This window comes from Pseudophryne corroboree, chromosome 7, assembly GCF_028390025.1.
Source record: "Pseudophryne corroboree isolate aPseCor3 chromosome 7, aPseCor3.hap2, whole genome shotgun sequence".
NCBI classification, from domain to species: Eukaryota; Metazoa; Chordata; class Amphibia; order Anura; family Myobatrachidae; genus Pseudophryne; species Pseudophryne corroboree.
In genome coordinates this window covers 286,599,954-286,612,616 of record NC_086450.1, presented here as the reverse complement: position 1 = coordinate 286,612,616, position 12,663 = coordinate 286,599,954, and the positions used below count along the sequence as shown (strand labels likewise).

Here is a 12,663-nt window from a genome sequence, read left to right as displayed (position 1 = left end):
TTATGCAGGGTGGCAATAAATGAATTGAACAATTGCTGCTGGCCTGTGTTGGGGGAATCAACATTAGCAATAGTAAAATATAGGTGTCCCAGCACACCAGTCATCAGAATTCTATACCGCCCGCCTGAGACTGTAGTATCAGAACATTGAACAAGAGGCATCACTTATCAGGATAGCAACAATGTAATGTTTAGTCTGACTAGAGGAATACAATACAGTGGAGAAGTACTTAGATTGTAGCAAGAGGTGACATTAAGTAGCGGAAATAAGTTTCCTGTAGTAGTACTACATCAGCCTTAAGGCTGGTATGAAATACTGGGGCAGATGTATTAACCTGGAAAAAGCATAAGGAAGTGATAAACCAGTGATATGTGCAAGGTGATAAAGGCACCAGCCAATCAGCTCCAATATGTATATTAACAGTTAGGATCTGATTGGCTGGTGCTTTTATCACCTTGCACATATCACTGGTTTATCACTTCCTTATGCCTTCTCCAGGTTAATACATCTGCCCCACTGTGCTGTAGTAACAATGGGGCAGATGTATTAACCTGGAGAAGGCATAAGGAAGTGATAAACCAGTGATAAATGCAAGGTGATAAACGCACCAGCCAATCAGCTCCAATATGTAAATTAACAGGAGCTGATTGGCTGGCGTGTTTATCACCTTGCATTTATCACTGGTTTATCACTTCCTTATGCTTTTCCAGGTAAATACAATCTATTCTGTGGAGTGTTAAGACCCTTAACATTCATAGAGGCATCATGCAATCAGCAGGGTGTATTAAAATCCAGAGGGAGAGGTTTATGGGACCTCCTGGCTTGCTTCATAGGAGGAAGTAAAGGGTAGGAAAGGTAGACCAGGTAGGAAAGAAGCTGGAGGAGAAATCTGGGTCCAAATTCTTCGGAAAACACAAAGTCTACACAGAACGTAGGACAAAGGCATCCAAAGAGGTGTAGATAAAGTTATCTGAAACATTGCTTGGAGACGAAGAAGAAGAAAAAACATAAAATCTGTGTGTGAATACAAAAAACAAAACTAGAAGATGAACCTAACTGAGCATGAGACACGGTCAGTTGCTGGGGGTGGGGGGGGGGGGGGGGGAGAGCTTTTAGGAAGGAAAATATATTGACTCTAGCACCCCTCAGTGTGAGGAAAGAGAGACACTAAAGATAACTTGAAAAAGTAAAGTAGAAGGAGCATAGGTAACAGATCCAAAACGAAGGAGTCATTAAAAAATGCAACAGAGTAATCAGATCAATAGGTAATAAGTCTTACAGTTATAATAATAAAACAAACAGTTAACAGAGTCTGGAGCAAATAGCCATTATGAGAACAGGGAAGGTGTGGGAGTAAGGACGATAATGTGCCCAGACAATAAAAAAAAAAAAAGAGGGGGGGGGGGGGGGGGGAGCTACAACCTCAAGAGAATATTGCAGAAAATAATTCAACCCCAATTTATAATAGCAGCGCTCCAATTTCCCCGACACCGGTCAAACAGCACTAACAACTGACTGCAGTATCTGGTCATGGGCAAACCGACATACATTCATAGAGAGCAAGAAGGTTTGTATGGTGGATGTCAAACAAATGCTAATTACAGGTGCTGGGACTACAGTATGTATCAAAACGGGAACAATGTTCCTCAAGTATCATAAGAGTTGGCACATGCAGGTTTGACGCGCAATGCCGGATATGACCTGTGGGAGCACGCATCTTATCCTCTATCGGGCATACACACCGTACAATATCGCAACGAACTAGCCGATATCAGCCGGATCGTATGCAATATTGCATAGTGTGTACGCACACTAAGGCAGCTCCCAGAGAGCCACAAAATTAGGGGAGTTGAGCGTGATGTTCAGATGTCAGGATTGCTGGGTGAGATGGTGTAGGGGTGGGAATAAAGCCTCCCCCACAGAAAGATCTTAATGGGGCTGCCTTTACTCTGAGTCCAAACCACTATTTACCATTCCTTATTCCTTTTGATGTAATCAGAACATAGCAATACTCTGCCCATCACTAGGGATATAAAATAATAATTCTGTAAACTACTGTATAAGCACACAAAGTAACAAGCACTCTGCAAAAGAGGAACTATGAGGTTTTGTATAGCACAAGCTCATAGGTCGACAATGTTCTCTTCCTGTGAATGCAAAAAAAAATCTAGTGAGATGTCTAAGGAGATGTCGGTTACTGAATATTCTGCAACTTAGTGTAATAACTTTAGTTTACCCCATGCAAAACAGGAACTTCTGTATGAGGCTTGTAATGGAAAAACTTTAAGGGTCTTTGGGCTTAATTCAGACCTGATCGCAGCAGCAACATTTTTTTCTAATAGGAAAAACCATGGGGGTAATTCAGATTTGATCGCTAGGCATTGATATTTGCAGCCCTGCGTTCAGATAGTCGCCGCCTACAGGGGGAGTGGGTTTTCGCTGGGCAAGTGTGCGAATGCATGTGTAGCAGAGCTGCACAAACTGATTTTGTGCAGTCTCTGCGCAGCCCAGTACTTGCTCAGCTGCTGCGATCACATCAGCCTGCTCGGGACCGGAATTGACGTCAGGAACCCTCCCTTCAAATGCTTGGACACGCCTGGGTTTTTCCAGACACTCCCTGAAAACGGTCAGTTGACACCCACAAATGCCTTCTTCCTGTCAATCTCCTTGCGAACGCCCGTGCGAATGGATCCTTCACACAAACCCGTCGCTGACCGGCGATCCCCGTTGTAGCCGTGCGATGCTCCGGTGCAGTATGGTGCATACGCATGTGAAGTTCGGATCTGATCGCCCGTTGTGTGAAAATGCACAACAGCGATCAGATCTGGGCAGTGCAGGTGGGGTAGATGTAACATGTGCAGGGGGGATCAGTACTAAATCCCGCTGGACAGTATCCCGGCGGTCAAAATACCGACACCGGAATCCCGACCACACAATCCCGACAGGAGTGGTGAGCGGAATGCAGCCGCTTGCGGGCTCGCTTCGTTCGCCACGCTCGGCACACTAATTTATTCTCCCTCTATGGGTGTCGTGGACACCCACGGAGGGAGAATATATCGGGATTGTGCTGGTCGGGATTCCAGCGTCGGTATTTCGACTGCCGGGATTCTGTCCGACGGGATGTTGACCGCATCCCGTGCAGGGAGAGTTAGATTTGGGTGGGGTGTGTTCAAACTGTAATCTAAATTGCAGTGTAAAAAGAAAGCAGACAATATTTACTCTGCACAGAAACAAAATAACCCACCCAAATCTAACTCTCTCTGCACATGTTATATCTGTGTGCCTCCCCATTAGAGAAAGATGTCGCTGCTGCGATCAGGTCTGAATTAGGCCCTTTATGTTCTGTATTTGTCTCTACTTATGTACACTGATACACAGTGGTGATAGTCAGGCTCTTAAATAAGTACCCAATAAATGCCCTAATTTGCATGACAATTGTATATGTTTTCAAATGTGTCCCAGAAAGTTTACCAGTGTCCCTACTCTTTGCTGTTTCATTATAGTCTGTATTTTATGATTTGTTCATGCACATGCACTTTTTAATTCACACGTTTAGTGTTCATGAATGCATTAAAAATAGTGCATGCATATGTTGCAGTGATATACACAATTGTTTACTATATTCTGTGGTTTCTGCTCGCATGTCACACAGTGACAGACACTGCTCAGTCATCACTAGGATGTGTCATGTGTACTGTAGTAGTGAATTATGGCCCTAATTCCGAGTTGTTCGCTCGCAAGCTGCTTTTAGCAGCTTTGCACACGCTAAGCCGCCGCCTACTGGGAGTGAATCTTAGCATCTTAAAATTGCGAACGAAAGATTCGCAATATTGCGATAAGACATCTCTGTGCAGTTTCTGAGTAACTCGAGACTTACTCGGCATCTGCGATCAGTTCAGTGCTTGTCGTTCCTGGTTTGATGTCACAAACACACCCAGCGTTCGCCCAGACACTCCTCCGTTTCTCCGGCCACTCCCGCGTTTTTCCCAGAAACGGTAGCGTTTTTTCACACACTCCCATAAAACGGTCAGTTTCCGCCCAGAAACACCCCCTTCCTGTCAATCACATTACGATCACCAGAACGATGAAAAAGCCGTGAGTAAAATTCCTAACTGCATAGCAAATTTACTTAGCGCAGTCGCAGTGCGAACATTGCGCATGCGCACTAAGCGGAAAAACGCTGTGATGCGAAGAAATTTACCGAGCGAACAACTCGGAATGACCCCCTATATACCATTCATAGTGCTGTGAGCATTTTATCCCAACTCAGAGAATCTACTAGAGGTTTCTTCTTTAGTTGTTGGTTGATCAATTCTAAATGAATAAAGGGAAGTACGTGCAACTACAACTGTAGTTCCAGTGTTACATTGATAAGATAAGGATTGTGTTTTGTATAGTTGGATATACTGCACGTTTGTTTTGCAAATTCGCCAACTCTGTAATCAGCAAAAGATTGAGTTCCACGCAATGCTTCTAATTTGGGAGACATGCATGATTTGTTTTTTCTTCCTCTTTTAGTGAAACAACTGTTCTATGAATAGCGGTGTGCTATAGGGAAGTGATACTGACAAAGTTGCATAATGAGGGCAGACTGGCCATTTCTTTTTCATCAATTCATGGTGGTAACATTTATATATACTATATATTTCATATAAAATACCAAGATTATCATGTTTAGCAGTATGTTAGATGCACCTGGTAAAGCAGCGAGTGTGGTATTTGTCGCCTTTCATAATGTCAACGCTGATGAAATGTCAAAATAATTAGAATGTCTGGTGATCTAGTGCTGAGTTACTTGGAGCCCTGATCTATGTAGCAGAGGAACCATCCATTACACTTCGGAACACACAGAGCCAGCAGGGGATGTCCCTGTAGCTCTGACATTTTCCTTGGTTGAAGGCGAGTGGGTGAGCAGGGCAGTTAGGGTGCAATCTCAGACAGGGCGCACTAACTGAGCTGAGGTGCCCTAATGTGTGTTGCAAAGGAATTGCTCCTGCCTAGGGATAGCCATCGTTGGGTTGTCCATTGATGGTTGCCATTGGAGATAGCCATCGATGGCACATATACCATCAATGGCCACTGCTGACAAGTGCTGGCCAGGACACGGACCAATCAAAAATTGGGGTGGGGCTTAGTGGGCCACCATGGTAGGGGCTAAGCTCCATGACTGGTGGAGGAAAAAAAGCTATTTAGTTCCACTCTGCTATCGATCCAATGGTTCTCTGCCATCTATGCAAAAACCATAGTTCATTGGTAGATAGCCATTGATGTGTGGTGTCTATCGATGGCCATCCCTACACCAGCCATTTCACTATATATACATGCCTCCTGACAGAGCCTCTCTTTTTCCTCTCCTACTTGAGTCCCAACTCACCACCAATTCCTTCTCCTCACTTCCCCCCTCTTTTGCACTGGTCTGCATTTTGGAAGGGCGGCTCCAGTAAAATGCTTTGCGTATCCACCATTAGTGGGTATATGTAAAGCTGTCTCAGCTTTCCACTGCTTGATAAATTGAGAACACACCATAGTCTGGCAATGCAGGATCACTCAGATAGGACTCTCACTGGCCTGATGATTGCCAGCGGTGAGCGTTTGCAGGGCGGTGATGCAGCGTTGGGGGGGGGGGAGGGAGGCTTGATGGGCCAAACATAGGCAAGCCAGAAGTATTTTCGGAGGTGTTGCATGATGTCACACGCAGCCACTCCAATTTAAAAAATGGCAGCATACCGCCTGTCAGCATGCCCAGGGTCAACCATAATTTGATGCTTCCACAATGTAATTGTGGACGCATCGGGAGGTGGCGCATCACACATGCTGGGCGGCCTTGCCCTGTGATGGGCGACACCCAGCATGTGAGGAGATGAATGCAGATCTGGCAGTGTATGCAGTGATCTGCATCCATCTCTGAGTAAGTTCCTACATGTAACATATTCATGTTAGTTACAAAATAGTTATTGGTGAACATCAGCCAGATACTCCATGTAACTTTATTTAGAAATTAAATTGGAAGTTTTTATATACATAACAAAATAGCTCAGAATCCCCAGGGAGTACCATCCATAGAAAGCAGTGACATATAAAGATGACATCCACTGACATGTTTAGGTGAGATTTAAGTCACTGTGATAAATGTAATTTGATATTTTCTTAGCATTAAAGTGATTTCTCTTGATTGGCCCTTTCATGTAGCTTGAGTGCTGGGACAGCCTGGATTACCCCAGTGTTTCCTTAGGTACACACTGTCCAATTCCTTTTTTTGGTCATACCGACAATGGGGGCAATTTTCAGGAAATCGAAGGCCCCATTATCTGAGCTACACACTGAAAGCATCCCTCCCAAATGTCCTGATTTTCGCAGGACAGTCCCATTTTTTTGGGACTGTTCCGGCTGTCCCACCCGCAGGCTGCAGTGTCCCGGGACGACTGTGTGTGTGTGTGTGTGTGTGTGTGTGTGTGTGTGTGTGCGTGTGTGTGTGTGTGTGTGTGTGTGTGTTTGTGGGGTGGGGGGTTGGGCAGTTGGCCCTGGGGACAGCAGCTCCTACAGGGGAGGCATTTAGCCTTTGGGACTATGCACAAGGTATATATTTAACAATATGAAGTTTCTACATGCAAAGAGATTTTGTGCAGAGTCAATGTGGCGCTCACCTACAAAACATGTTTACTTAGGTGAATTAACTTACACATGAAAAGTAATCACCATTCAAATGTTCCATAGGAAGTAAAGTCCTAAAAGCAATGGATCAGTTTCCTTTTTCTTCCCTTCATACACGGATAGAGAACCTCCTTGAGGTATCTATGAAGAGAAGTGTCTTCCCTCCCCCATACACTTGTAACAAGCCGGGTTCAGGGGACACAAAAGACACAAAGAGGTAGTGCAGATTTTCTTATAAAAACAAATTTAATGAAACAGATATGCACTTACAATTTGAACAATATAAAAAGGTGTATAACAAATACTCCAAGGCAGAAACAGCAGCTAGTTTGGTGACTCAAAACCTCTGAAGTCCCAGATGGCAAAGGGTAAGTGGAACCGTTACTCCGGATCAGTGGCAGAACTAGAGAGCGATGGGCCCAGGTGCGACAAAATGCTTTGCCCCCCCCCCCCCCCTTCTCATCCCATCCAAGTCCACCCCCTCACCCCTGGAGAGGATCAGGTGAGGGGGACCTGCTCAGGGCCAGGGAAATGGATACCTAGCAACAGTGCCGTAACTAGACATTTTAGCGGTGTGTGCAAGAAACAGCATCGGAGCCTCCCCCCTCTATGTAAAACAGAGGCAGTGCGCAAAAAATATAGGGGCATGGCTTCATGGGGAAGGGGCGTGGCCACAAAATAATACCAATTCATATAACGGTGCACAGTAGTCTCCATTATTCAAATTACGCCGCACAGTAACACTACACCAGGTAGAGACCCTTTTACACCTTACGGTGGACAGATTTCCCTATTTACACATTACGGTAGACAGCGTCCCCTTTTTACACATTATGGCAGACAGATTCCCCTTTTTACACATTACGGCAGACAGAGTCCCCTTTTTTACACATTACGGCAGACAGCGTCCCCTTTTTTACACATTACGGCAGACAGCGTCCCCTTTTTTACACATTACGGCAGACAGCGTTCCCTTTTTACACATTACGGAAGACAGCGTTCCCCTTTTTACACATTACGGCAGACAGTGTCCCCCTTTTTACACATTACGGCAGACAGCGTCCCCCTTTTTACACATTACGGTAGACAGCGTCCCCCTGTTTACACATTACGGCAGACAGCGTCCCTTTTTTACAAATTATGGCAGACAGCGTCCCTTTTTTACACATTACGGCAGACAGCGTCCCACTTTTTACACATTACGGCAGAGAGCGTCCCCCTTTTTCTCTATCGTCCTAAGTGGATGCTGGGGTTCCTGAAAGGACCATGGGGAATAGCGGCTCCGCAGGAGACAGGGCACAAAAGTAAAGCTTTTACAGGTCAGGTGGTGTGTACTGGCTCCTCCCCCTATGACCCTCCTCCAGACTCCAGTTAGATTTTTGTGCCCGGCCGAGAAGGGTGCAATTCTAGGTGGCTCTCATAAAGAGCTGCTTAGAGAGTTTAGCTTAGGTTTTTTATTTTACAGTGATTCCTGCTGGCAACAGGATCACTGCAACGAGGGACAGAGGGGAGAAGAAGTGAACTCACCTGCGTGCAGGATGGATTGGCTTCTTGGCTACTGGACATGAAGCTCCAGAGGGACGATCACAGGTACAGCCTGGATGGTCACCGGAGCCACGCCGCCGGCCCCCTCACAGATGCTGAAGCAAGAAGAGGTCCAGAATCGGCGGCTGAAGACTCCTGCAGTCTTCTTAAGGTAGCGCACAGCACTGCAGCTGTGCGCCATTTTCCTCTCAGCACACTTCACACGGCAGTCACTGAGGGTGCAGGGCGCTGGGGGGGGGGCGCCCTGGGAGGCAAATGAAAACCTTTAAAAAGGCTAAAAATACCTCACATATAGCCCCAGAGGCTATATGGAGATATTTACCCCTGCCTAAATGTACTAAATAGCGGGAGACGAGCCCGCCGAAAAAGGGGCGGGGCCTATCTCCTCAGCACACGGCGCCATTTTCTGTCACAGCTCCGCTGGTCAGGAAGGCTCCCAGGTCTCTCCCCTGCACTGCACCACAGAAATAGGGTATAACAGAGAGGGGGGGCAAAATAAATGGCAATATATTAATATAAAAGCAGCTATAAGGGAGCACTTAATCATAAGGCTATCCCTGTCATATATAGCGCTTTTTGGTGTGTGCTGGCAGACTCTCCCTCTGTCTCCCCAAAGGGCTAGTGGGTCCTGTCTTCGTATAGAGCATTCCCTGTGTGTCTGCTGTGTGTCGGTACGTGTGTGTCGACATGTATGAGGACGTTATTGGTGTGGAGGCGGAGCAATTGCCAAATATGAGGATGTCACCTCCTAGGGGGTCGACACCAGAATGGATGCCTTTTATTTGTGGAATTACGGGATAGCGTCAACTCGCTTAAGCAGTCGTTTGCCGACATGAGGCGGCCGGACACTCAATTAGTGCCTGTCCAGGCGCCTCAAACACCGTCAGGGGCTGTAAAACGCCCTTGCCTCAGTCGGTCGACACAGACCCAGACACAGGCACTGATTCCGGTGGTGAAGGTGACGAATCAACCGTATTTTCCAGTAGGGCCACACGTTATATGATTTTGGCAATAAAGGAGATGTTACATTTAGCTGATACTACAGGTACCACTAAACAGGGTATTATGTGGGGTGTGAAAAAACTACCAGTAGTTTTTACCGAATCAGAAGAATTAAATGACGTGTGTGATGAAGCGTGGGGTGCCCCGATAAAAAACTGCTAATTTCAAAGAAGTTATTGGCTTTATACCCTTTCCCGCCAGAGGTTAGGGAGCGCTGGGAAACACCTCCTAGGGTGGACAAAGCGCTAACACGCTTATCAAAACAAGTGGCGTTACCCTCTCCTGAGACGGCCGCACTTAAAGATCCATCAGATAGGAGGATGGAAAATATCCAAAAAGGTATATACACACATGCAGGTGTTATACTACGACCAGCTATTGCGACTGCCTGGATGTGCAGTGCTGGGGTAGTTTGGTCAGAGTTCCTGATCGAAAATATTGATACCCTGGACAGGGACAATATTTTACTGTCGTTAGAACAAATAAAGGATGCATTTCTTTATATGCGTGATGCACAGAGGGATATCTGCACACTGGCATCACGGGTAAGTGCTATGTCCATTTCGGCCAGAAGAGCTTTATGGACGCGACAGTGGACAGGCGATGCGGATTCAAAACGGCATATGGAAGTTTTGCCGTATAAAGGGGAGGAGTTATTTGGAGTCGGTCTATCAGATTTGGTGGCCACGGCTACAGCCGGGAAATCCACCTTTCTACCTCAAGTCACTCCCCAACATAAAAAGGCACCGACTTTTCAACCGCAGCCCTTTCGTTCCTTTAAAAATAAGAGAGCAAAGGGCTATTCATATCTGCCACGAGGCAGAGGTCGAGGGAAGAGACAGCAACAGGCAGCTCCTTCCCAGGAACAGAAGCCTTCCCCGGCTTCTACAAAAGCCTCAGCATGACGCTGGGGCTTCGCAAGCGGACTCGGGGGCGGTAGGCGGTCGTCTCAAGAATTACAGCGCGCAGTGGGCTCACTCGCAGGTAAATCCCTGGATCCTGCAGATAATATCTCAGGGGTACAGGTTGAAATTAGAGACAGAGCCACCTCGCCGTTTCCTGAAGTCTGCTTTACCAACGTCCCCCTCAGAAAGGGAGACGGTTTTGGAAGCCATTCACAAGCTGTATTCTCAGCAGGTGATAGTCAAGGTACCTCTTCTACAACAAGGGAAGGGGTATTATTCCACTCTTTTTGTGGTACCGAAGCCGGATGGCTCGGTAAGGCCTATTCTAAATCTGAAGTCCTTGAACCTGTACATAAAGAAGTTCAAGTTCAAGATGGAGTCACTCAGAGCAGTGATAGCGAACCTGGAAGAAGGGGACTTTATGGTATCCTTGGACATCAAGGATGCGTATCTCCACGTTCCAATTACCCCTCACACCAGGGGTACCTCAGGTTCGTTGTACAAAACTGTCAATATCAGTTTCAGACGCTGCCGTTTGGTTTGTCCACGGCACCTCGGGTCTTTACAAAGGTAATGGCCGAGATAATATTTCTTCTTCGAAGAAAAGGCGTATTAATTATCCCATACTTGGACGATCTCCTAATAAGGGCAAGGTCCAGAGAACAGCTAGAGATGGGTTTAGCACTATCTCAAGAGGTGCTAAAGCAGCACGGATGGATTCTGAATATTCCAAAATCCCAATTAATGCCGACAACTCGTCTGCTGTTCCTGGGGATGATTCTGGACACAGTTCAGAAAAAGGTTTTTCTTCCCGAAGAAAAAGCCAAGGAGTTATCTGACCTGGTCAGGAACCTCCTAAAACCAGGAAAGGTGTCTGTACATCAATGCACAAGAGTCCTGGGGAAAAAAAATGGTAGCTTCTTACGAAGCAATCCCTTTCGGCAGATTCCATGCAAAGGGATCTGTTGGACAAATGGTCAGGGTCGCATCTTCAGATGCACCTGCGGATAACCCTGTCGCCGAGGACAAGGGTATCCCTTCTGTGGTGGTTGCAGGAGGCTCATCTATTGGAGGGCCGCAGATTCGGCATGCAGGATTGGATCCTGGTGACCACGGATGCCAGCCTGAGAGGCTGGGGAGCAGTCACACAGGGAAGAAATTTCCAGGGAGTGTGGTCGAGCCTGAAAAAGTCTCTTCACATAAGCATTCTGGAACTAAGAGCAATCTACAATGCTCTAAGCCAGGCGGAACCTCTGCTTCAAGGAAGACCGGTGTTGATCCAGTCGGACAACATCACGGCAGTCGCCCATGTAAACAGACAGGGCGGCACAAGAAGCAGGAGGGCAATGGCAGAAGCTGCCAGGATCCTTCGCTGGGCGGAGAATCACGTGATAGCACTGTCAGCAGTATTCATCCCGGGCGTGGACAACTGGGAAGCAGACTTCCTCAGCAGACACGACCTTCACCCGGGAGAGTGGGGACTTCATCCAGAAGTTTTCCACATGCTATTAAACCGTTGGGTAAAACCAATGGTGGACAGGATGGCGTCTCGCCTCAACAATACACTGGACAGGTATTGCGCCAGGTCAAGAGATCCGCAGGCAATAGCTGTGGACGCGCTGGTAACACCTTGGGTGTACCAGTCGGTATATGTGTTTCCTCCTCTGCCTCTCATACCAAAGGTATTGAGGATTATACGGCAAAGAGGAGTAAGACTAGTGGCTCCGGATTGGCCAAGAAGGACTTGGTACCCGGAACTTCAAGAGATGGTCACGGACGATCCGTGGCCTCTACTTCTGAGAAGGGACCTGCTTCAGCAGGGTCCTTGTCTTTTTCAAGACTTACCGCGGCTGCGTTTGACGGCATGGCGTTTGAATGCCAGATCCTAAAAGGAAAAGGCATTCCAGAAGAAGTCATTCCTACCTTGATAAAGGCAAGGAAGGAAGTCACCGCGAAGCATTATCGCCGTATTTGGCGAAAATATGTTGCGTGGTGCGAGCAGCGGAGTGCTCCGATGGAGGAATTTCAACTGGGTCGTTTTCCTACATTTCCTGCAATCAGGATTGTCTAGGGGTCTCAAATTGGGATATATTAAGGTTCAAATTTCGGCCCTATCAATATTCTTCCAAAAAGAATTGGCCTCAGTCCCTGAGGTCCAGATTTTTATCAAAGGAGTACTGCATATACAGCCTCCTGTGGTGCCTAAGGTGGCACCGTGGGATCTAAATGTAGTTTTAGATTTCCTCAAATCCAATTGGTTTGAACCACTAAAGAATGTGGATTTGAAATATCTCACATGGAAAGTGACTATGTTACTGGCCCTGGCTTCGGCCGGGAGAGTATCTGAACTGGCGGCTTTGTTTTATAAAAGCCCTTATTTAATTTTCCATTCGACATAGGGCAGAGCTGCGGACGCGTCCGCATTTTCTCCCTAAGGTGGTATCAGCGTTTCACCTGAACCAGCCTATTGTAGTGCCTGCGGCTACAGACGACTTGAAGGACTCCAAGTTGTTGGACGTTGTCAGAGCCTTAAAAATATACATTTAAAGGACGGCTGGAG

At 46.8% G+C, this 12,663-nt stretch overlaps 1 protein-coding gene across 4 annotated transcripts in view; it reads right to left on the bottom strand.

The window, feature by feature from the left end:
- The window catches only part of CARD11 (caspase recruitment domain family member 11), a 220,382-nt gene that overhangs the window by 194,601 nt on the left and 13,118 nt on the right, over positions 1-12,663 (bottom strand). The window lies entirely within an intron of this gene.